Source organism: Canis lupus, chromosome 31, assembly GCF_003254725.2.
Source record: "Canis lupus dingo isolate Sandy chromosome 31, ASM325472v2, whole genome shotgun sequence".
NCBI classification, from domain to species: domain Eukaryota; kingdom Metazoa; phylum Chordata; class Mammalia; order Carnivora; family Canidae; genus Canis; species Canis lupus.
In genome coordinates this window covers 21134210-21154096 of record NC_064273.1, presented here as the reverse complement: position 1 = coordinate 21154096, position 19887 = coordinate 21134210, and the positions used below count along the sequence as shown (strand labels likewise).

Sequence of the window (19887 nt, the reverse complement as noted above, 5' to 3'; positions counted from 1 at the left end):
TGCAAGAACAGAAAGCCTACACTTTACCACAACACATACAATGCTGAAGAGCCATATTAGCTCCAGAGTTCCTTGTAGATTACTTAGGGCTTTGTTTAGATGACATCACAGTCATCCTTTCCTTCTGGCCAATTGTGCTTCATTGCATTTCTTTTTGAGGTTGTCATGTGCTCTATAATAAAGTTCTTGCATGTTAATCTTCTTAGATTCGGTTTCCCAGACCCCAACCTGCAATCATTATTGCCAAGACTGTTCAGAGAAATAAGAGAATTCAGGAGCTTAATCCTTTGCTAGCTCACATCTAGGTCCTGTCACTAGTATTATATTAGCACAGATGACTCTGGCAGAAGGGAGCCATATTGTTTTTAAAACTTTCTCTCACAGTGAATCGGTGGTGGAGGGTTGGGAGTGGTGGTGGGATCAGTGGAAAGGAATCAGTGGAAAGCTAGGGTAATGTATCACAATACTCTTGTGATTAAACAATCTTTTTTTCTCAGATTCCCCCATCCCATCTGTTCATATGCAGGTAGCCCACTCCTGGGGCAGCTAAGTGGCTCAGTCAGTTGAGCATCCAACTCTTGATTCTGGCTCACGTCATGTTCCGGAGGTTGTGAGATCAAGCCTCACTTTGACCTCTGCACTCAGTGGGGAGTCTGCTTGGGATTCTCTCTCTCCCTCTGCCCCCCCCCCCCCACTCTCTCTCTCTCCTCTAAATAAATAAATAAATAAATAAATAAATAAATAGTTTTTATTTATTTATTTTTTATTTTTTTTAATTTTTATTTATTTATGATAGTCACAGAGAGAGAGAGAGAGGCAGAGACACAAACGGGCTCCATGCAGGGAGCCCGATGTGGGATTCGATCCCGGGTCTCCAGGATCGCGCCCTGGGCCAAAGGCAGGCGCCAAAGCGCTGCGCCACCCAGGGATCCCAATAAATAGTTTTTAAAAAAGAATTAGCCTACTCCTCCCTATTAAAGGCTTGCATACTCCTTTCTCAGTAGAATATCTCTGCTGTAGGAACATGTGTATCTCATCCTCCAGATCTACCCTCATCTCCTTTCCTGGTTACTAGGCTGTTAAGATCTCAACAACAGAAATCTCAATATCATTTGGCTATAGGAAAAGAACTGCAGGAAATAGTTTCCCTTTTCCAGGGGAGAGAAGTAAAACATACCTTTCGAATAAGGTTATGAGCACAAATGGAAGTGCATGGCACAAAAATATCATACATAAAACTTATTTTTACATGAATGAATGTAAAATACCAATCACCTTGTATTGACATTTCTATTGGAGGAGTTATTCCATTACTATTATTCTTCAGAGGACTGTCTCTTCCACTACTGGGGGAATTCCGGAGAATAGTGAGTATGGTAGATACATCTTTGAAAGTAGAGTAGAATGTAGAGTAACTAGCACAGCATCTGCTTTTGAGAAGAAACTTGAAACTTACATGGTTTTTTGTAATTCTAAGACCATTTGGACTGAGGAAACATTGATTCATCTTTTAGGTATTCTCCTAAACTCACTTTTCCATAATATGCTTTATATTTTTTGAATTAATGAGTGAATAGGTGAATAAAGACATTTTTTTTTAAATTCAGTTGAGTTGATGGAAACCCTCTTTCTTCAATGATATCTGGCCAGTTAAATGGCTTTGATAGACCAGACATGTGGATATGTTTGGGTTTGAGTTGGCATAAATGACATTTTCTTTCCTATACATCAGTCAGGTAATGTTATGGGGGAGCAAATTCTTCTTATTTGTCCACCAAAAAATACATGAACTTTGAGAAAATGGGTAATCCTAATCAATTCCATTTTGTTTACACCTAGCCATAGTGATAGAATGTTGTCAAAATGCAGCTCTAGAAATCAGGGTCTTTACCTCCTACAAACACATGTGCTCAAACTGCCAATTTGAGGCTTAAGGTAAGCTCCCAAAAGATAGCTGGTTGCATTCCTTTATGTAAGTTGAAGCCAACTAACTTAAAGCCATTTAAAGACATTTCACTGGCATCTAAAGTCAGGAAATGCAGCAATGAGACCATGTTCCTATTGCCTAGAATAGTGGTGAAGCTTCATAATACTCAGCTCCAAATGACAGATGCAAAAATTCTTGGAAATTGTACTAAAAGGGAATTAATAAACTGGCTACGTCATGAAGAGAACACCAAGTACCATAGTGGGACATTCATGAAAAATATGGATTCAGCTGGTGCTGTTTAGAGATCAGAAAAATGTATTTTTGTGTTAAATCCAATTTGTGATGTTCCAATGAGAACATGTGGCATCCAGTAATCCACTATCAAAGCTGATCTGCCCACTCTCAAAATGACCATGCAACAAAAAGAGGGATTAGAGTCTCCAATTTATTTCATTCTCCCCAGTGTTATATTTGGAGGATTAAGGATGACATGCTGATACATGGAAACCACCAGTTTAGGCCAAGTAATTCTGAAGAGAGAGAAATGACAGATTCATCCAACTGTGCACCTGGACACTGGGAAAATACTGATGAAACTTTGCTTCGAGTTTAGAAATGTTCATTCTGATAGATTTTCTGTGCATTTGAATCATGCAGGCAGGAGGAGAGCTATGTTATGTCAATAATAACAGGAACATTTAGAATGTCAAATGGGCATTTCCATAAGTACAATTCCTACTTGAGAATGAAATTAAAATAATTAGAAACATACATTACAGTGTTGTTTATCAGAAAGTGTCTACAAATTTTCTTGCAAAAGAGATAACGCTTTAAAATGTACTAAAATGTATTAGTACTGATAATGCTTCTGGCAGAGACACATTTACCGCAGTGGGTGTGTCAACACAAAGGGTAATCCAAACCTAGCTTCACAATTGAAAACAGTGAGCAGTGCCCAACCTCTTATGTCCTCAGACCCTAGCAAAATGTCTGGAAAATATAAGTATTTGCTTCATAAATGTTTGTTGCATTGAATTACCTATGTGAGGAAGGTCAAGCTGATTACAGATTGCAATTTGCCCCAGAGAGAAACAAAAAACAAAACAAAACAAAACAAAACAAAATAAAACATTAAAGTGTGGAAGACATTGTAATATTTTTGACAATGCTTGAAGACACTAATTTATTTATTAATTGTATTTAGAAATAATAATAATAAATAAAGATAATAAATGTATTTACTTAGAAATAAGACTGAATGTATTTACTCTTATTTAAATAATACTTTGTAAAATGAATATTCTTAAACCAAACGGCTACTCTTTTGCATAATGATGGGGTAAGTGATTAGAAATAGACTCCTTTGATGTGTTCTCAATTCCATATTGATAGATCTCCTGAATAAGCCATCATGATATAACTTAAGAATTCAATTTAATGTTATATTGTCTGTTAAATTGATACATTGACTGGATGATTTAATGCCAGGAGAAAAATGATCTCTTTTGATGAATAGGTATATTGTTTTTTTTTAAATCAGATAATGACAGATAATCTATCATATTCTCATTTTTAACTTGCCAGGATGCCCAGAACTAAATTTATTTATTTATTTATTTATTTATTTATTTATTTATTTATTTTATTTTATTTTATTTATTTATGATAGGCACACAGTGAGAGAGAGAGAGAGGCAGAGACATAGGCAGAGGGAGAAGCAGGCTCCATGCACCGGGAGCCCGATGTGGGATTCGATCCCGGGTCTCCAGGATCGCGCCCTGGGCCAAAGGCAGGCGCTAAACCGCTGCGCCACCCAGGGATCCCCCCCAGAACTAAATTTAATGCTTAACTAATATAACTACTTAAACATAGGTTGATATTTTTTGACACATTTTTATTTTCTCTTTATATTCTAATATTAGTAAAACCAAGTAAACACATATATATATATGTGTGTGTATATATATATATATATATATATATGTTTATATATATGCTCCCTGAAAAAAATCTGTTGATTAAGACAAACAAGACCTGAGGGCACTCTGGGGTGCCTGGGTGGCTCAGTAGGTTAAGCATCTGACGTCATGATCCCAGGATCCTGAGATGGAGCCCCTGCTCAGTGGGGAGCCTGCTTCTCCCTCTGCCTCTCTCCCTGCTTGTGCAGTTTCTCTTTCTGTGTCAAATAAAATCTTTTAAAAAAGACCTGAATGCACTCAAACTGAATGATACAGAAGGAATGACCTTAAAACCAGATAGCACACTCTTCTGGTCATTACAAAACATCACTTTTTTAAAAAAGATTTTATTTATTTTTTCATGAGAGACACAGAGAGAGAGAGGCAGGTAGACACAGAGGCAGAGGGGGAAGCAGGCTCCATGCAAGGAGCCCGATGTGGGATTTGATCACAGGACCAGGGGATCATGCCCTGGGCGGAAGGCAGATGCTTAACCACTAAGCCACCCAGGCGTCCCAAAACATCACATTTTCAATATTTTTTAATGTCGCCAGAATACTGGTTTCTCTTTACCTTCAGTTCCAAAAGGGAAGACTAAATAAACATGTGTTTTTTTTTAAAGAAGAATTTATCTTATTCTTGTAAGAATAATTAATATTAGCTTTCCCTTCTCATTTATAAAAAAAGAAGGCTTAAATACCATCTGGATTTATATATTTATATATTTTATATTTTTCCTTTAATTCTTTTCTATGTAATATGTAAATACTCAAATTTATTTATATGAATTCATTTTATAGCATATACAGTAAATATTATGGTAATTATAGCATATAATATATAGTATATATAAATTTACCAAATTTATGCAAATATACATTTATATGGTATAAAAATAGGGAAAATATTGCCTATTACTTTGTTTTTAAAAAATCAACAAAAATTTGTTAGTCTAAGAAAACTGTGATAATATTTTCTCAGATATCTAAAATTGAAACTTTCCTTTTTTTAAAAAAAAAGACTTTATTTATTCATGAGAGACACAAAAAGAGAGAGAGGCAGAGACACAGGTAGAGGGAGAAGCAGGCTCCATGCAGTCCCATGTGGGACTCAATCCAGGCATTCCAGCCCTGAGCCAAAGGCTGGCCACTCAGGTGTCCCAAATTGAAAATTTACTGAGTGGCATTTGCAGAATTCTTTTTCAACAGTAAAACCTCAAACTACACAAAGATAATAAGTGTCTTCTTTAAATAGGAAATTAGAATAAACCATTATTACTGTTATGTTGAAAGTACTAAAAAAAAAGTTGACTATAGTCTAAAATTAAGCTTTTATAACATAAAGCATTTTATTTACTTTTAACAGAAAGTATTCTAGATAAATTTGTGTTATTTGCTTCTTTGGATAAGATAATATGCTATGGAGTCTTGTGCTAACCAGTTTATAAAAGCAGTTATTTTGGCATGTTATGTGAAAGGTTAAAACTGAGGTCTACAATATACATAAAGAGACTGAAGAGGTAAAGAATATTGAGTGACATTTTTGCTGAGTGGCAGTTGAATTTTGTGCTACTCTGTCACCATCAGGAATTGTGGGAAATCCAAACCCCTAAGAGTATTTTATCGAGATCTTAGGACAATATATGGAACAATAAAACATTGCCTTGAAGCTTTTAGATTTGAAACAGGTGTCATTTTACAAGGGGTTGCTATGTTCAGATGCTGGGTTTCACCTCACTGGAAATCAAATAATGCCTCCAGCACCAGCTGTCTATGGCCATTCAGAGAAAAAATAATAGCACACATGTTTTATATCACACCAGTGCTATGGATTCTACTACTTAGTAAAGATAGTTTTATTCTGATTCCATTTGTAAAATATTTTAAAGGTAGAACTACTTTTTAAAATCATAAAATACCCATACCTTTTCTTATCACTTTAATTCATTCCTGAGGACTCTACACCTAAGTGAAAAAAATTAAGTAAAAAAGATTTTTAGCTTTAATTTTAAACAAATACATACTGGGCGTCTGGGTGGCTCAGTGGTTGAGCATTTCCTTTGGCTCAGGTCATGATTCCGGGGTCCTGGGATTGGTCCCACAACAGGTTCCCTGCAGGAAGCCTGCTTCTCCCCCTCTGCCTGTGTCTCTGCCTCTCTCTTTGTGTTTCTCATGAAGAAATAAATAAAATCTTAAAAAAGATACATACCATCCTAACTCAAAATTCCCAAACAATTTTCAGACAGAAACGAATGTCAAGTGAATATTGAAAATAAGTTTATGTAAGTTATAAATTGAAATTAAATACAATTTTTCCATAAATGAAATGTGGTAGAGTTTAATGTATGCTTTCCTTTTTCTTCTTTTCATATCATGTTCTTTGAAAATTTTTCAATCTTTTAGGAGCTAAAATACATTTAAAATAGATTTTTACCATAGGATAATACTTCTAGGGAAAAATAAAGGCTAAATCTGAAGGCCTGGAAAATCATGGAAAAACCAAATGCACACAACTGACCAAAGTCATAGCATATGGTATCCCATCATCTCTCCCATTTCATATAAGTACACAAAACAAAAAGAGTTTTGGACTCCTCCATATAAGTTGTACAATTCAAATTTGTTTCATAAAACATTTGTCAATGAAAATCTTTGTGTTAAGTAAACTGGTATGTGTGCTTTTTCCTAAAATCATAATGTCAAAATATTGCTTGTATATAGTATTTTTTGGTAAGGTTTCAGATGAAATTTATTAAACAAATAAGAAGACAACATAAAAAAATGCTAAAGTTTTTCAGAAGCTGATGTGGCTAAAAATGTGGCTATTGCAGACTCACCTCATGTAACAACTATTCTGTCATAAATATTAAGTAATACTCTTAATTCATACAACTTCTGAATTTTTGATAGCTCTTAATTTTAGAATTGATATCCAATTAAATTGGTACTTTACATTCATTTGTTTATATTAATTTCATCCAAAATTAGTTTTTCAAGATCCTCTTGATGTTTGGGATGGCTTTAGAGGCCTTAGAATACTCTATTTCAGAGGCCTTAGAATCTCTATTTCCCCTAAATGGTGTATTTTGTGTTAAAATACAAGATACATAAAATTTAGTAGTCAAGGCTTAAATTAAAGCTTTAACATCCTTTACAGGCTCCTTTTTTAAAATGGAAAATATTAAACTACTAAAGATAATGGAATCATGGTGGAAAGGATCTTGGGTTACTCTAGCCTTTATTCCCCACATCCCCAGTAGTTTATATTCACTCATGAAATGGTAATTTCTGTTATTTAACTTGGCATGAACAAAATTCAAGCTGGCATTGCTTATGCTGCTCTACACGATTTTTACTTGACTTTCATCAGCTGCCCACACCAGGAAGACTGAAGGGGAAAGAATTTTCTCTCCTTTGTTATCTTTATTGTCTCCCTATTCCTTTAATCGGTCATAAATGGGGAAAAATGAGAGGGTTATACTGATACTCCTTTTGTTTTCTTCTGTTTGGGCCTAAGTTAACCAAATGGCAGGAATATGATAGAGTAATTGTTTGAAGCTTGAACTTATAAAGACAAATTTTCAGAATCTGGGCTTAAGTGTCTGCTGTGGGAAGGCAGGCGACAAGAGGACACAATGGGTAGGCAAGAAAGGACTATGGTAGTTCCATGATCATTGCTTCTTACAATGGAAAAGGGTTATGTTAGCTGTCTTAGCCTGTCTTGGACACATACCATCGTCTCTGGATGATCAAAAGGGCTAAGGAATAAAATTTCCTTAGGGATTGTTCTCAAGCCAAGCTATGCCTATATTCAGAAAATCTGTTTCTGGCTAACACCATGAATTAGTTTACTAGGGCTGCCGTTTTAGTCCACTAGGGTTGCCATAACAAAATACTTCAGACTGGGTGGCTTAAACAACAGAAATGTATTATTTTTAATAATTCTGGAGGCTAAAAATCCGAGATCAAGGTGTCAACAGGTTCATTTCTCCTGAGGTTTCTCTCCTTGGCTTGCAGATGGCCACCTTCTGGTTAATATCCTCACATGGCCTTGGCTCTGTGTGTATGCATCACTGCTGTCTTTTTCTCTTCTTATAAGGACGCTGATCATTGGAGTAAGGACCACCAAACAAACTAATTTTAACTTAATTACCTCTTTAAAGATTCTTAAAAAAAAGATTTTATTTACTTATTTATTCATGAGAGACATAGAGAGAGAGAGGCAGAGTCATAGGCAGAGGGAGAAGCAGGCTCCCTGCAGGGAGCCCAATGCGAGACTCCATCCCAGGATCCGGGATCATGCCCTGGGCTGAAGGCAGATGATCAACAGCTGAGCCACTCAGGTGACCCTGTTTAAAGGCTCTGTCTCCAAATAAAGTCTGAATTGACTTTATATCAAAATCTGAATTTTGGGAAGATACAATTCAGTCCATAACAACTATCATTTTATATTATATTAAATTACATTATATTATATGTTATATTTATTATATGTCTTTAGGTAAAGATAGTCCCACAACCATAATATGAGGGACACCTGAGTGACTCAGCAGTTGAGCATCTACCTTTATCAGGGCATGATCCTGGAGTCCCAGGATTGGGTCCCACACCGGGCTCCCTGCATGGGGCCTGCTTCTCCTTCTGCCTATGTCTCTGCCTCTCTCTCTATGTCTCTCATGAATAAATAAGTACAATCTTCGAAAAAATTTTAAATTTTAAAAATTTAAAAAAATTTAAAAAACCCATAATATGATATCCTTCCCATGACATGAAAAATTAATTCAAATTAGGCTAGTTAAATGAGGAGTATCAAGCTCCAAAGTTGTTATGCTTGTAACATCATTAAAACTTTTTTTTGTGTGTGGATACCAAGTCAAATGGTACTGAATTAACTGGATATTCATATGGAACAAATAAACCTCACTTTCAACCCCTAGCCCATTTTATAAGCAATATTTATTTCATACTGGATCATGGATCTAAGTATATGTTAGAGCCATAAAATTTATGAAAGAAAATATAGGGGACTATATGTGACCATAGGGACAGACAAATGTTTTATGAATATGGTATAAAAAGAAACTATGCATAATGGAAAAAAAAATAATTTCCTCTCCTGAAAAAATATCATTTATTTTGTTTTTTAGGGAATGAATCAATGGCTTACAAGTTTGTCCACTGGGGAAATACATCTGATTTTTGGATACACACATGGAAGCACATATATATATTTGAATACACTCATATCACCACAAATTAATAATCAGTAATTGGTAACTATAAATCCAGTCTAAGTCTGAAAGCAAACCAAATGCCTGTCAGCATGAGACCAGATAAACACACTGTGGTAAAACCTCATGATGTAGTACTATTCAGAAATCAGGAGAAACCACTACTGAAACATGTGACAACATGGATGGGTCTCTCAAACACTAAAAGAAGCACAAGGAAACTGTAGCAAAAGAAATGTGTTGTGCCTTGTCAAATGTATTGAGCTGAATATGTAGAATCTATGCATTTTGTTGGATAAAAATTTAAAAAAATAAAACACACACAAAAAACTTTTTGGTAATAGTAAAAAGGCTGAACATCTATTTGATGATTATTGGATATCGTTGCATTAAAATTTCTGGAAGGACAGGAATAGGTCTCAACTAAATTACCTATTATAAGCAATAATTAATAACTAGGTGCTTAATGGAGGAGTTATACTGGAAAGGCATTGGGGAATAGGAAGATTCTGAGAAGGTACTTTTATTTTTTTCTGATAGAAAGTCAGCACTTGAAAAAATATGCAATACATACACAGTGTGTGCAGATATTCTCGGAAATGTCTTAGAAGGAATCTAAACACATTTTATTATGATTTTGTTAAAGTTTCAATCTGGGAAGTAGGTACACTTTTTATTCCCATGCTATGGGTTAGCCAATAAAAAATATAACATCAATCCCTGTCATCTGTAAAAATCTCTGATGAGTTGTGAACTTCATGCAATTTATACTTTAATCACTGTTCTTGGTAGTGAAGTGACTGACGGTATTAGAGTCCCCTTGACACAAGTAGAGGTTATAAAAGAAGGAACTGAAATATAAGCTCTATTTGGACCCAATTCTTTTCCTTCTGGGAAGCATATTCTTGATGAAAAAGGGATACGGCCTATTCCACAGGCCCTGTAATACTCAGAGAAGTTTCCTAGGAAAATGTTTTAGTTCCATGATTAAAGATTTGAGCATAATATCAGGGAGAAAAAATTTTATATCGATATATATATATATCAAATTATATCCTGTGGTCCATTCTTCAGACAGAATGATGGGTATATTCAATCAGGTATTCAAACCAGTGCAAGTGTTGTGTTTATATTTCTACTTCATATGGGCTCATTTACAATTGAGTAACTCTAAGCTGCCACTGAGAAACTTAGATTAGGATAAATTACAGGATGAAGAAATTATTTATCAAGCCATAGAATGGACTATTTGATAACCTTTACATATCATGTTAATTTGTGGAAATCTAAATAATCTGGAGAAATATGTGATAAAATAAACAATAGGAAAAATTGTAAAACCCTACACCAAAATTAGCAACAGAAACAGCAAAAATGACAGGTAACATCTATGTAGTGCTAATCCAGTGGCAGGTATAGTTCTAAATAATTTTACATATACTTCAACTCATTGAATACAACATTATGAATAAGTACTAACATTTTCCTTATTTTCTTTGTAGGGTATTTGAGGCCTAAGGTGATCAATTCACCTGCCTAACGCACAGATAACAAAGCCAAATCTAGAACTCAAAACCAAGTTGTCAGGTATCATTCTGCCCCCCATATTGTATGATTCTATACACGCACACATACACACAGACAGCTACAACAATCAATTGGTAAAAGAAAAAGGTGACAGCCACATGCAAATGGAAACAAGTTTCTTTCCACCCAAAAGTCATTCATGGATTTGACTATGTATAATAAATAACATCCATCATCTCTGGATATCTTTTCTCTTCTTATCTATGGTGCTTACAATACTACCTACTTCCATGTCCTTACAACCAGAGCCAGAATCATTCTCCATGCAGAAAATTCCACTGTCATATTGTGCCATAACCATATGGATGAATAAAATAATTGATGAAATTTTAGATCTTAAATCATGAAATGATTTTCAGCGATTTTTTTCTGACTTCTTTAGAATTAGGATAAAGTTATATTTCTTTGTGTAGCCACAATTATCGAAATGCCTCCTAACTGGAAACTTACTTAGTCTCTTTTAACTCCTACTCTGCTAGGTAATTCATGAACCAGGTATGTGCAAACAATTTCCAGGTGACTTTTCCAGTGGGCTCCATCTTGGGTTTCTCCAAGTGGAGGCACTAATGGGAGATCATAAGGCATAAGCAGCAGAGACCCAAAATTTTTCATCTCTGGTTGTGTCTTTCTCTGTTTGTGGACAGTATCTCTTGCGTATCTCTTCCAATCTCAATCTCCGAGACAGCAGTTCCACTCTATCCCTAGTCTCTAGTGCCTGTAACACTATTTCTTCCTCATTTTCCCATAGCTCTAGGGATGATAGTCATCCTGTCAGTCCTCCAGTTTTGTAACACCCCTAGTACCAACAATCCTTTTTTTTTTTTAATCTTATTATTATTTTTTTTATTCATGAGAGAGAGAGAGAGAGAGAGAAGCAGGCTCCCTGCAAGGAGCCCAATGTGGAGTCAATCCCGGGTCTCCAGGATCACGCCCTGAGCTGAAGGCAGGCGCTAAACTGCTGAGCCACCCAGGTGTCCCGTATTACCAACATCCTATGTTAAGCCCATTTTTTGGGGAAATATCTAGCTTGGTTTCTCTATTTTTTAACTGGACCTTGAGCAGGACCCTCTTACACACTCATGCAACAAATTCTTACCAATAAGAGTGGATTCTAGAGAGAGAAGAAAGAGAAGTAAAGACAATATTTTATTATATAATATTCTATTCTACTACTGTAGTATAAAAGATTATTTATAAAATATCTAACACTTATTAATTATGTGCCAATCAGGTGATTTACTTATTTAATTGTCACAGAATTCTTAGAGGTGGATGCTATAATTGTGCACAGTTTTCAGATGATGAAACTGAGGCAGAGATTTTGAAAAACTATTCTTAGCTAATAGAATTGTTATGGGGGCAGAGGAGAGAAGTTTAACCATAAAGGGGGAGAGATACTTGAGGAAGCCTTGTTGAAAAAAATGATAATAGAATTAATATTGATAATAAAAATGAATATTGAAGCATGGTATTCCGATAGCATTAATCTAGCAGAATGGGAAGAGTTGATGGCATATGAAACATGAAGATTGCTGTAAGATTAATTCAGTAGCAGATAAGGGCTTCCATTCAATGAATATGGAGAAGGTTTTTCCTTAGAAAGGAAAGTAAGCTTTAGACAAAGTATACAATAAAGACAGAAATACCTTGATAGGATGGAGGCAAGAACATATGGATATTAATTTTTGATTGTCTCCGTTTTCTAAGTAAATAAGAAGCAAGGCCAATAGCTGATCATAAGCACAGCAAAAGAACATTGGGATGACTAAAAAGAAAAGGGACGTATGATTTGGCCACTTAAAACTGAATGAACTAGGGGCACTTGGGTGACTCACACAACTAAGCCTCTGCCTTCAGCTCAGGTCATGACCCCAGGGTTCTGGGATCCAGCCCTGTGTTGGGCTCCCTGCTCAGTGGGGAGTCTGCTTCTCCTTCTCCCTCTGTCCCTCCCCCTGCTTGCATGCGTGCACACTGTCTCTTGTCAAATAAATAAATATATATATTTTTAAAAATAAAAAAATAAAACAGTGAATTAACAAAGGGAATATATGCTTATATAGTACTAAGAGCTACATTGAAGATATTGGTCATGAATTTAAAGTGAGATGAATCAACATGATTGTATTAGTCAGTGCTTTCTGGAGAAACAGAACGAGTAATATATATAAAAACATATCTATTTCTATATTTTGGATATCTATCTATCTATTAAAAAAGAGTTGTATTATAAGGGATTGGCTCATGTGATTATGGAGGCTGAGAATTTTCGAGATCTGCAGTTGGCAAGCTGAAGATCCAGGAGAGCCAATGGTGTAAGTTCCAGTCTGGATCTGAAGGCCTCCAAACCAGAAGAGCTGATGATCTAAGTTTCAGTCCAAGTCTGTGTTTGAAAGCAAGCTGAAAGCTTGGAAGATAGTCAGAGACAGAGGGCGAGAAGGAGAGGGCATTTTTCTCTCCCTCAGCATATTTGTTCTATTCAGGCTTTCAATGGATTGAATGTGGTCCACCCACACAAGGGAGGGCACTATGCTTTACTCAGCTTATCCACTTAAATATTAATCTCATCCAGACATATCCCTCACAGACACACTCAGAAAAACCTTTAACCAAATATCTGGGCACCCCCCAGTCTAGTCAAGTTAACACATAAAATTAACCAATACAATGGTTGTATGATTTTTTCCAGCCATATACAGCTATAAGATGCAGCTGTGGAAGGGGCAGAAAATGTGCCTTATTCTGAGCTGAGGTTTTACCAGGTGATTAAGACAGAGACAGGAGAGAGAGTCCAAGGAAGTAGAGAAAAAAAATGCACGTGTGTATAAAAATAAACCATGCCACCCAGCTTGTATAATAAAAAGATGTTTCTGGGCAGTGAGAAAGTACAGGACTCATCAGATGGTAGAACTGGTGGGATATGAGACCAAAAAAAATGAGCTAAAAAGAGAGGAACCAGTCGTCCGAGATTGGGACACTTGAAATTCAAGTCAGGAAAGGAGTGCAGCAGTGGGGTTTTGTTTTGTTTTGTTTTTAAGATCTAATTTATTTATTCATGAGAGCAATGTGGAGAAATTTCCAATTATACATTTATTTTACACACACATGGTCATTGTCCCTGCTTTATCTCTGAATATGCACAATGGTATAGAGAGCAGTATCCTCACAAAAGCCATAATTTCTGGATATGGATTTAAATTGCCTTTCATTCATGCTCTCGACTTGCCACTGTCTGGAGTTCCCCAGACTAAGAGAACTTCAACAATGTTAGTTACTTCCCTTGGGGGTTCCCACCATCTCTTCCAATTCTTAGAAGAACAGCTATATTGTGGGCAGTTAACATGATTAACATGATTAAAAATTTCTTTTTTTTTTTTAAATATTATATTTATTTATTCATTCATGAGAGACACACAGAAAGAGGCAGAGATGTAGGCAGAGGGAGAAGCAGGCTCCGTGCAGGGAGCCCGATGTGGGACTCGATCGTGGGTCTCAAGGATCACTCCCTGGGCTGAAGGGAGGATCTCAACTGCTGAGCTACCCAGGCATCCCATTAGTAGTGGGTTTGATAAGACAAACCGAGGAGCATGCAAGAAGAGTGACTGAGGAAAAAAGGGTGATGACCCAGATCTCTGCCTTAGTTGTAAAGCAGGGCATAAAGTGGGTTGGGCCCATATCAACTATTTTATAAATCAGAATGTGGTCAGTGCCATAAGACATGTATGAACAAAGAACAAGTTGAGATCATCTGGAAAAGAAAAAATATTACTCTTGGCTGGTTAATCAAAAAAGAGGTGGGATTTCAGTTCCATTCTCTAGAATGGGTAATATTTGTAGACATTGGAGTGGAGGGGGAAGGGCATTCTAATGGAGATGATGCCACAAGTATTAGCATTTGTGAGCTGACATTGGAGGGCTTTAATGCCAGAGGAAGGAGTTTGGCTTGATCTGATAGACACAGAAGATTACTAGAGGTTTTGAGCAGAAACATCTTATTATCTATTATATAAAAAGAAAGAAGAACCCCAGGGGTGGGAAAGATGAATTGGATGAGGAATGTTGGTGAAAGATTAGTTATCCTATTAATGTAATTGTAACCCAGATAAATATAATAATGTAACCAGGACATAAGGGTAAAAGGCACCAGCTTGGGGATCTCAATAAACTGGGGTTGGCCACTCACTGCTGACAAAATCCAAAGGCAGAGAGGCTAGTGGTGGTAAAACAAGGAAGGGATTTATTTCAACGAGGTCAACACTGGGAAAATACCGACTAATATTTCAAAGACTGTCTCCAAAGAGGGTTTTTGTTTTTATTTTATTTTATTTTATTTTATTTATTTTATTTTATTTTATTTTATATTTTATTTTATTTTATTTTATTTTATTTTATTTATTTTATTTTATTATTTTTTAAAGCTTTTATTTATGTATTCATGACGGACACACTGAAAGAGGCAGAGACAGAGGGAGAGGGAAAGGCAGACTCCGTGCAGGGAGCCTATTGCAGGACTTGATCCTAAGACTCTGGGATCACAGCCTAAGCTGAAGGCAGATGCTCAACCACTGAGCCACCCAGGTGCCCCTACTACTAGGTTTATATAAAGAAAATGTGGGATAAAAGTTGGTGGGTACGTGCAAGTGGAAATAAAGGTCAGATTGATCATTATTTTAGGATCAGTGACTCAGGTTCTAACTGACTCAGGGCAGTCCTTATTGCTTGCTGGAGTAATTTTGGTTCCCATCATGGGATGCTTTGCCCACTGAGTCTTTTGCCTAAATTAAGAGATAAACTGGAAAGAAGAACTTAATGAGTTAGAAAGTCATACTGAGGTCAAAATGGAGGTAGTCCTCTTTCAAGAAACTCCTCTATCAAATCATGTAAGAGGAAAGTATATAGGTTATTAATTGTCATAAATGGTCATAAAACCTCAATAGTACAGAAATTAAGTATTTTGTATGCTAGTTAACTACCCAGGTTGCTCTTGAAGAAGAGCAGAATTTGTCATTCCAGAATATGCCTTTGGCATAAGGTTTATTTTAGGTTGATTATTTTTAAGAGACAACAGAGCAGAAGAAGTTCTGAAAACCAAGTAGAAGTTACCCTTTTGTAAGAAACATTTACATTTATAACAGAAATGTCAGTTCATAAGGATGTCTTCCTTGCTGTCAGAGGACATGGAGAGGATGACAAATTCTCTAGAAATTCTTACCAATAGAGGAGGCAGAGACTTAAATCTGCAAAGCAGTGATATCTTTGTTTTCTGTTTTACCTGAAAACCTCCCATAACTGGCTCCCCACCTTCTGACTATCTTCTTTTGTCTTTAGTTGGAGATTGCATTTAGGGTGACCCCTTGAGCCATGTAGTGGATTTACTCAGTTTTTCTGGGTATTACCTGTAGAGGCTACTTTTAGGCAACCAACCTGAATGATGGAAATCTGAGTAAGGTAGAAGGGCCCACAACGACCCTTTGGCCCCTGCTGAATACAAACAGGCCCATTAGGTGACCTACCTCAAAATATCCATAAACTGTAGCTGACCAATGAGTTATACTCAGACACAGGTACCAACAAAGGAAAGTTCCGTATATTCTCATACCTCCTCACCTTTCCTTTAACTACAGCCCCTCACCACTGCCTCCTGGTAGACAGTCTCTCCTTTGGTGTCCTACCCACTGCTCCTTTGTGCTGTCTTCAATAGACTTCTATCTCCTTTGTTTCACCTTGGGTGAATTCTTTCACCACCTGTGCTATCAGCCTCCACCCAATCGGATTGCCCCATATTTGGTGACCACCCTCCACATCCCCTATGGATACATGTTATCATACTATATGTTATTGAACTTTTGTTTTTTGTTTTTTGTTGCCTGTTAATTTGCCTTTAGTTTTAGGGGGGAATCTCAGCCAAGAACTTAGAAGAGTAGAGGGAAAATTATTTTCTTCCCCTATATTCTTCAGCTTTCTTGATTTTGGCTGGAATCACGTACTTCTCATGACCATTTGACTGATACTGAGCCGGGATGGCCTTTGCGGAAATGACTAGGGCATCTTGACTGAGCTCCTTAAATCTCTCATTCTCTAGCAAGCTAGCCTTGGCATTTCTCATGCTAATGGCAGGGGGACAAGAGCAAAATAGAAAGACCAAGGACTTTTTACAAGTTTCTATTTGAATCATACCTACTAACTTCTTACTGGATGATGCAAGTGCCATGGCCAAGCTCAGAGTCAGACAGTGTTGTTGAAAACTGACCTTCAGGGATCCCTGGGTGGCGCAGCGGTTTGGCGCCTGCCTTTGGCCCAGGGCGCGATCCTGGAGACCCGGAATCGAATCCCACATCGGGCTCCCGGTGCATGGAGCCTGCTTCTCCCTCTGCCTGTGTCTCTGCCTCTCTCTCTCTCTCTCTGTGACTATCATAAATAAATAAAAACTAAAAAAAAAAAAAAATTAAAAAAGACTGATCTCCATGCTTTGGAGCCAGAATATATCTCAAAGACAGAGTTTGGGATAAAGAAGAGCGATAGCTTTATTGCTTTGCCAGGCAACGGAGACTGCAGCAGTCTCTGGCTTTCAAAAACTGCACACCCCTGGAGAAAGGGTTGGGGTTTTTTACGGGGAAATACAGGATCTAGTCAGTTTTGAAGGAGTTATGTAAATACTGCCAGCTTCCTTCATTGTATCTTGTGGTCTACCAGGTTCCTGAAGTGAAGGGCTAACAAGGGAGTAGGGGAGGTTTGCAAAAGAGGGGAAAAAAGTTACTTTAAAATCGAGCCTTCGCTGAAGCATTAGTGTGGCCATTTTGATTTTTGTTCAACTTTATGGTTTTAAGCAGTTTCAATAGCGCACCTCAAAACCATAAGTAACAAACATGATATAGAGAAGGGCAAAGGATTTATTTAGTCCATTTCTGCAATATATTTATCACAAAATGGAAAGAAAGAGACATTTGAATAATACTTTGTATGTGTGTAATAAATGTTTTTATTTTTTTATAAATTTATTTTTTTATTTGTGTTCAGTTTGCCAACATATAGAATAACACCCAGTGCTCATCCGTTCAGTGCCCACCTCAGTGCCCGTCACCCAGTCACCCCCACCCCCCCGCCCACCTCCCCTTCCACCACCCCTACTTTGTTTCCCAGAGTTAGGAGTCTTTCATGTTCTGTCTCCCTTTCTGGTAAATGTTCTTTTCAGTTTAGAAAACAGAGATGAAAAAGTTCATTTTGTTATAAAAGAGGATTTGGCTCCTCCATTTTGACTTCAAGACCATGAGGGCAAAGCATCCCTCGATGGGAACCAAAACTACACCCTTAAGCAATATGGACTGCACTGAGCCAGAAAGGTCCCATCCCTGATTGACTCCAAGACAGAGACAGATTTCACCTGGCTTGCCCATCTGCACTGGCCACCTGCACATACCCCCCCACCTTTGCCTCACGCTTTCCTTATGTAAACCTGGTAGTATTTTCAGCACTTGGGAGACAGTCTTTGAGACCTTAGTCCACTGTCTTCTCAGTGCTGGCATCACTGAAATAAATTCCTTTCTCATTTCACCATCATTTGTTTCTCTACCTTTGGATTTTGCCAGCGGTAGGTGGTTGAACCCGGTGAATGGTTCAACCAGCTACAACTTTATACTTCAAGTAAATAAAAAAACACACAAACAAACAAATTATATTCCAGAATATTTACTAATCGCCTCTAGAAAAAGATCAGTGACAGGACATTGAGATTCTGATGCAAACTGCAGCTATGTTTCCAAGTGCTATGTAAATATTAAAATCTCTGTCACACGTTTTCTGTGACTAATTGCCTATTGATGGTATCCGAGGACTTTCCACACTCATTTTTCATAATTTGTATCATGAATTTTAAGACTGTACAATTTAATTTTGAAGAGACCAAACTGGGTAAAATGAAAATAAGATTGAAATATGTTTTATTATCTTGAGATTAAAGGTGACAACAAAAGGAACTAACAAATCAACAATTGCTCTCTTGAAATAAATTCATAAAAGTGCATGAATTATCAATTTCAACTCTGCAGATTTAAATAAAGATAAAACATCTCTAAGAATAAAGTGCTCCTTTTGTACAAATAGGTAGAACAAAAATTCATTTTGGATTTTTCCAAATTCAAGTGAATACACTTATCAATGTAACTGGCATTGCTTACTGTACCCCACGGTTTTTTAATTGTTATTCAATTTTCTCCTAAACACGTAGCTAACTACTTACACATTATGCATATACATATCTATGTATATAACACACATATATACACACAGACATATATACTTTGTATAAGACCTCTTGCATAATAGGTTACCAATTGTTAGATGAGTCAATGGATGATTCAATGACCATTATTATTAGCAGATTATATATTTAAAACACTGAACAGGGCAGCCCGGGTGGCTCAATGGTTTAGTGCCACCTTCAGCCCAGGGAGTGATCCTGGAGACCCGGGATCAAGTCCCATGTCCGGCTCGCTGCATGGAGCCTGCTTCTCCCTCTGCCTGTATCTGTGCCTCTCTCCAGCACGCTCTGTGTCTCTCGTGAATAAATAAATAAAATCTTAAAAAATCAAACAAACATTGAGCAACATTCTTATATAATAAGATATTCATCTAATTTATTGTGGAGCAAGGTAGCACCTATGATGATTAGTTTTAGGGACGTTGAAGTAAATTTATTTTTCCAAATACTTCTTTAGAAATTCTTAAAATTCTTTACTTAGTTGGGAAGGAAGAGGTTTTGCAAAATTTTTGTTTCAGACACAAATGATTTTAGCAGAGGCTACAATTGATGCTACATGTTATTTGCAGATGAGGTTATTTGTTGACTTCATTTGAAAGTGGCTAAAAATGGAACATGAAGGCAGAAACTCTTCTGAAATAGGTTTTAAGGATGGAGAAATCAGAAGATCCGTCAAACTGAGGTGAGGGATTGGCAAAGAGAAATGTTGCCATTGCAGTTTGGTCAGAGCTGGTTCCATGACACAAGTCCCTGAACTAGAGCACCTCATAGCAGACACATAGACATCAATGAATTTTGAAAAGTTGAGGCAAGTCTGCTAAAAAAATAACCTGATCAATATTTCCTAGGTACTTGAATTTAATAGCCACCATTGGAGGTGATTGTCAATATGACATATTACTCTAGAAGAGTGGTTTTAGAAAAATTG

At 36.8% G+C, this 19887-nt stretch overlaps 1 long non-coding RNA gene across 1 annotated transcript in view; it reads left to right on the top strand.

Moving 5' to 3' along the window:
* The window catches only part of LOC112661856 (uncharacterized), a 41012-nt gene extending 31210 nt beyond the window's left edge, over positions 1 to 9802 (top strand). The window contains exon 4 of the long non-coding RNA XR_003138045.3: positions 9035 to 9802. This is a non-coding gene — a long non-coding RNA (uncharacterized LOC112661856). The remainder of the gene's footprint in view (positions 1 to 9034) is intronic.
* The last annotated feature ends 10085 nt before the right edge of the window (positions 9803 to 19887 follow it).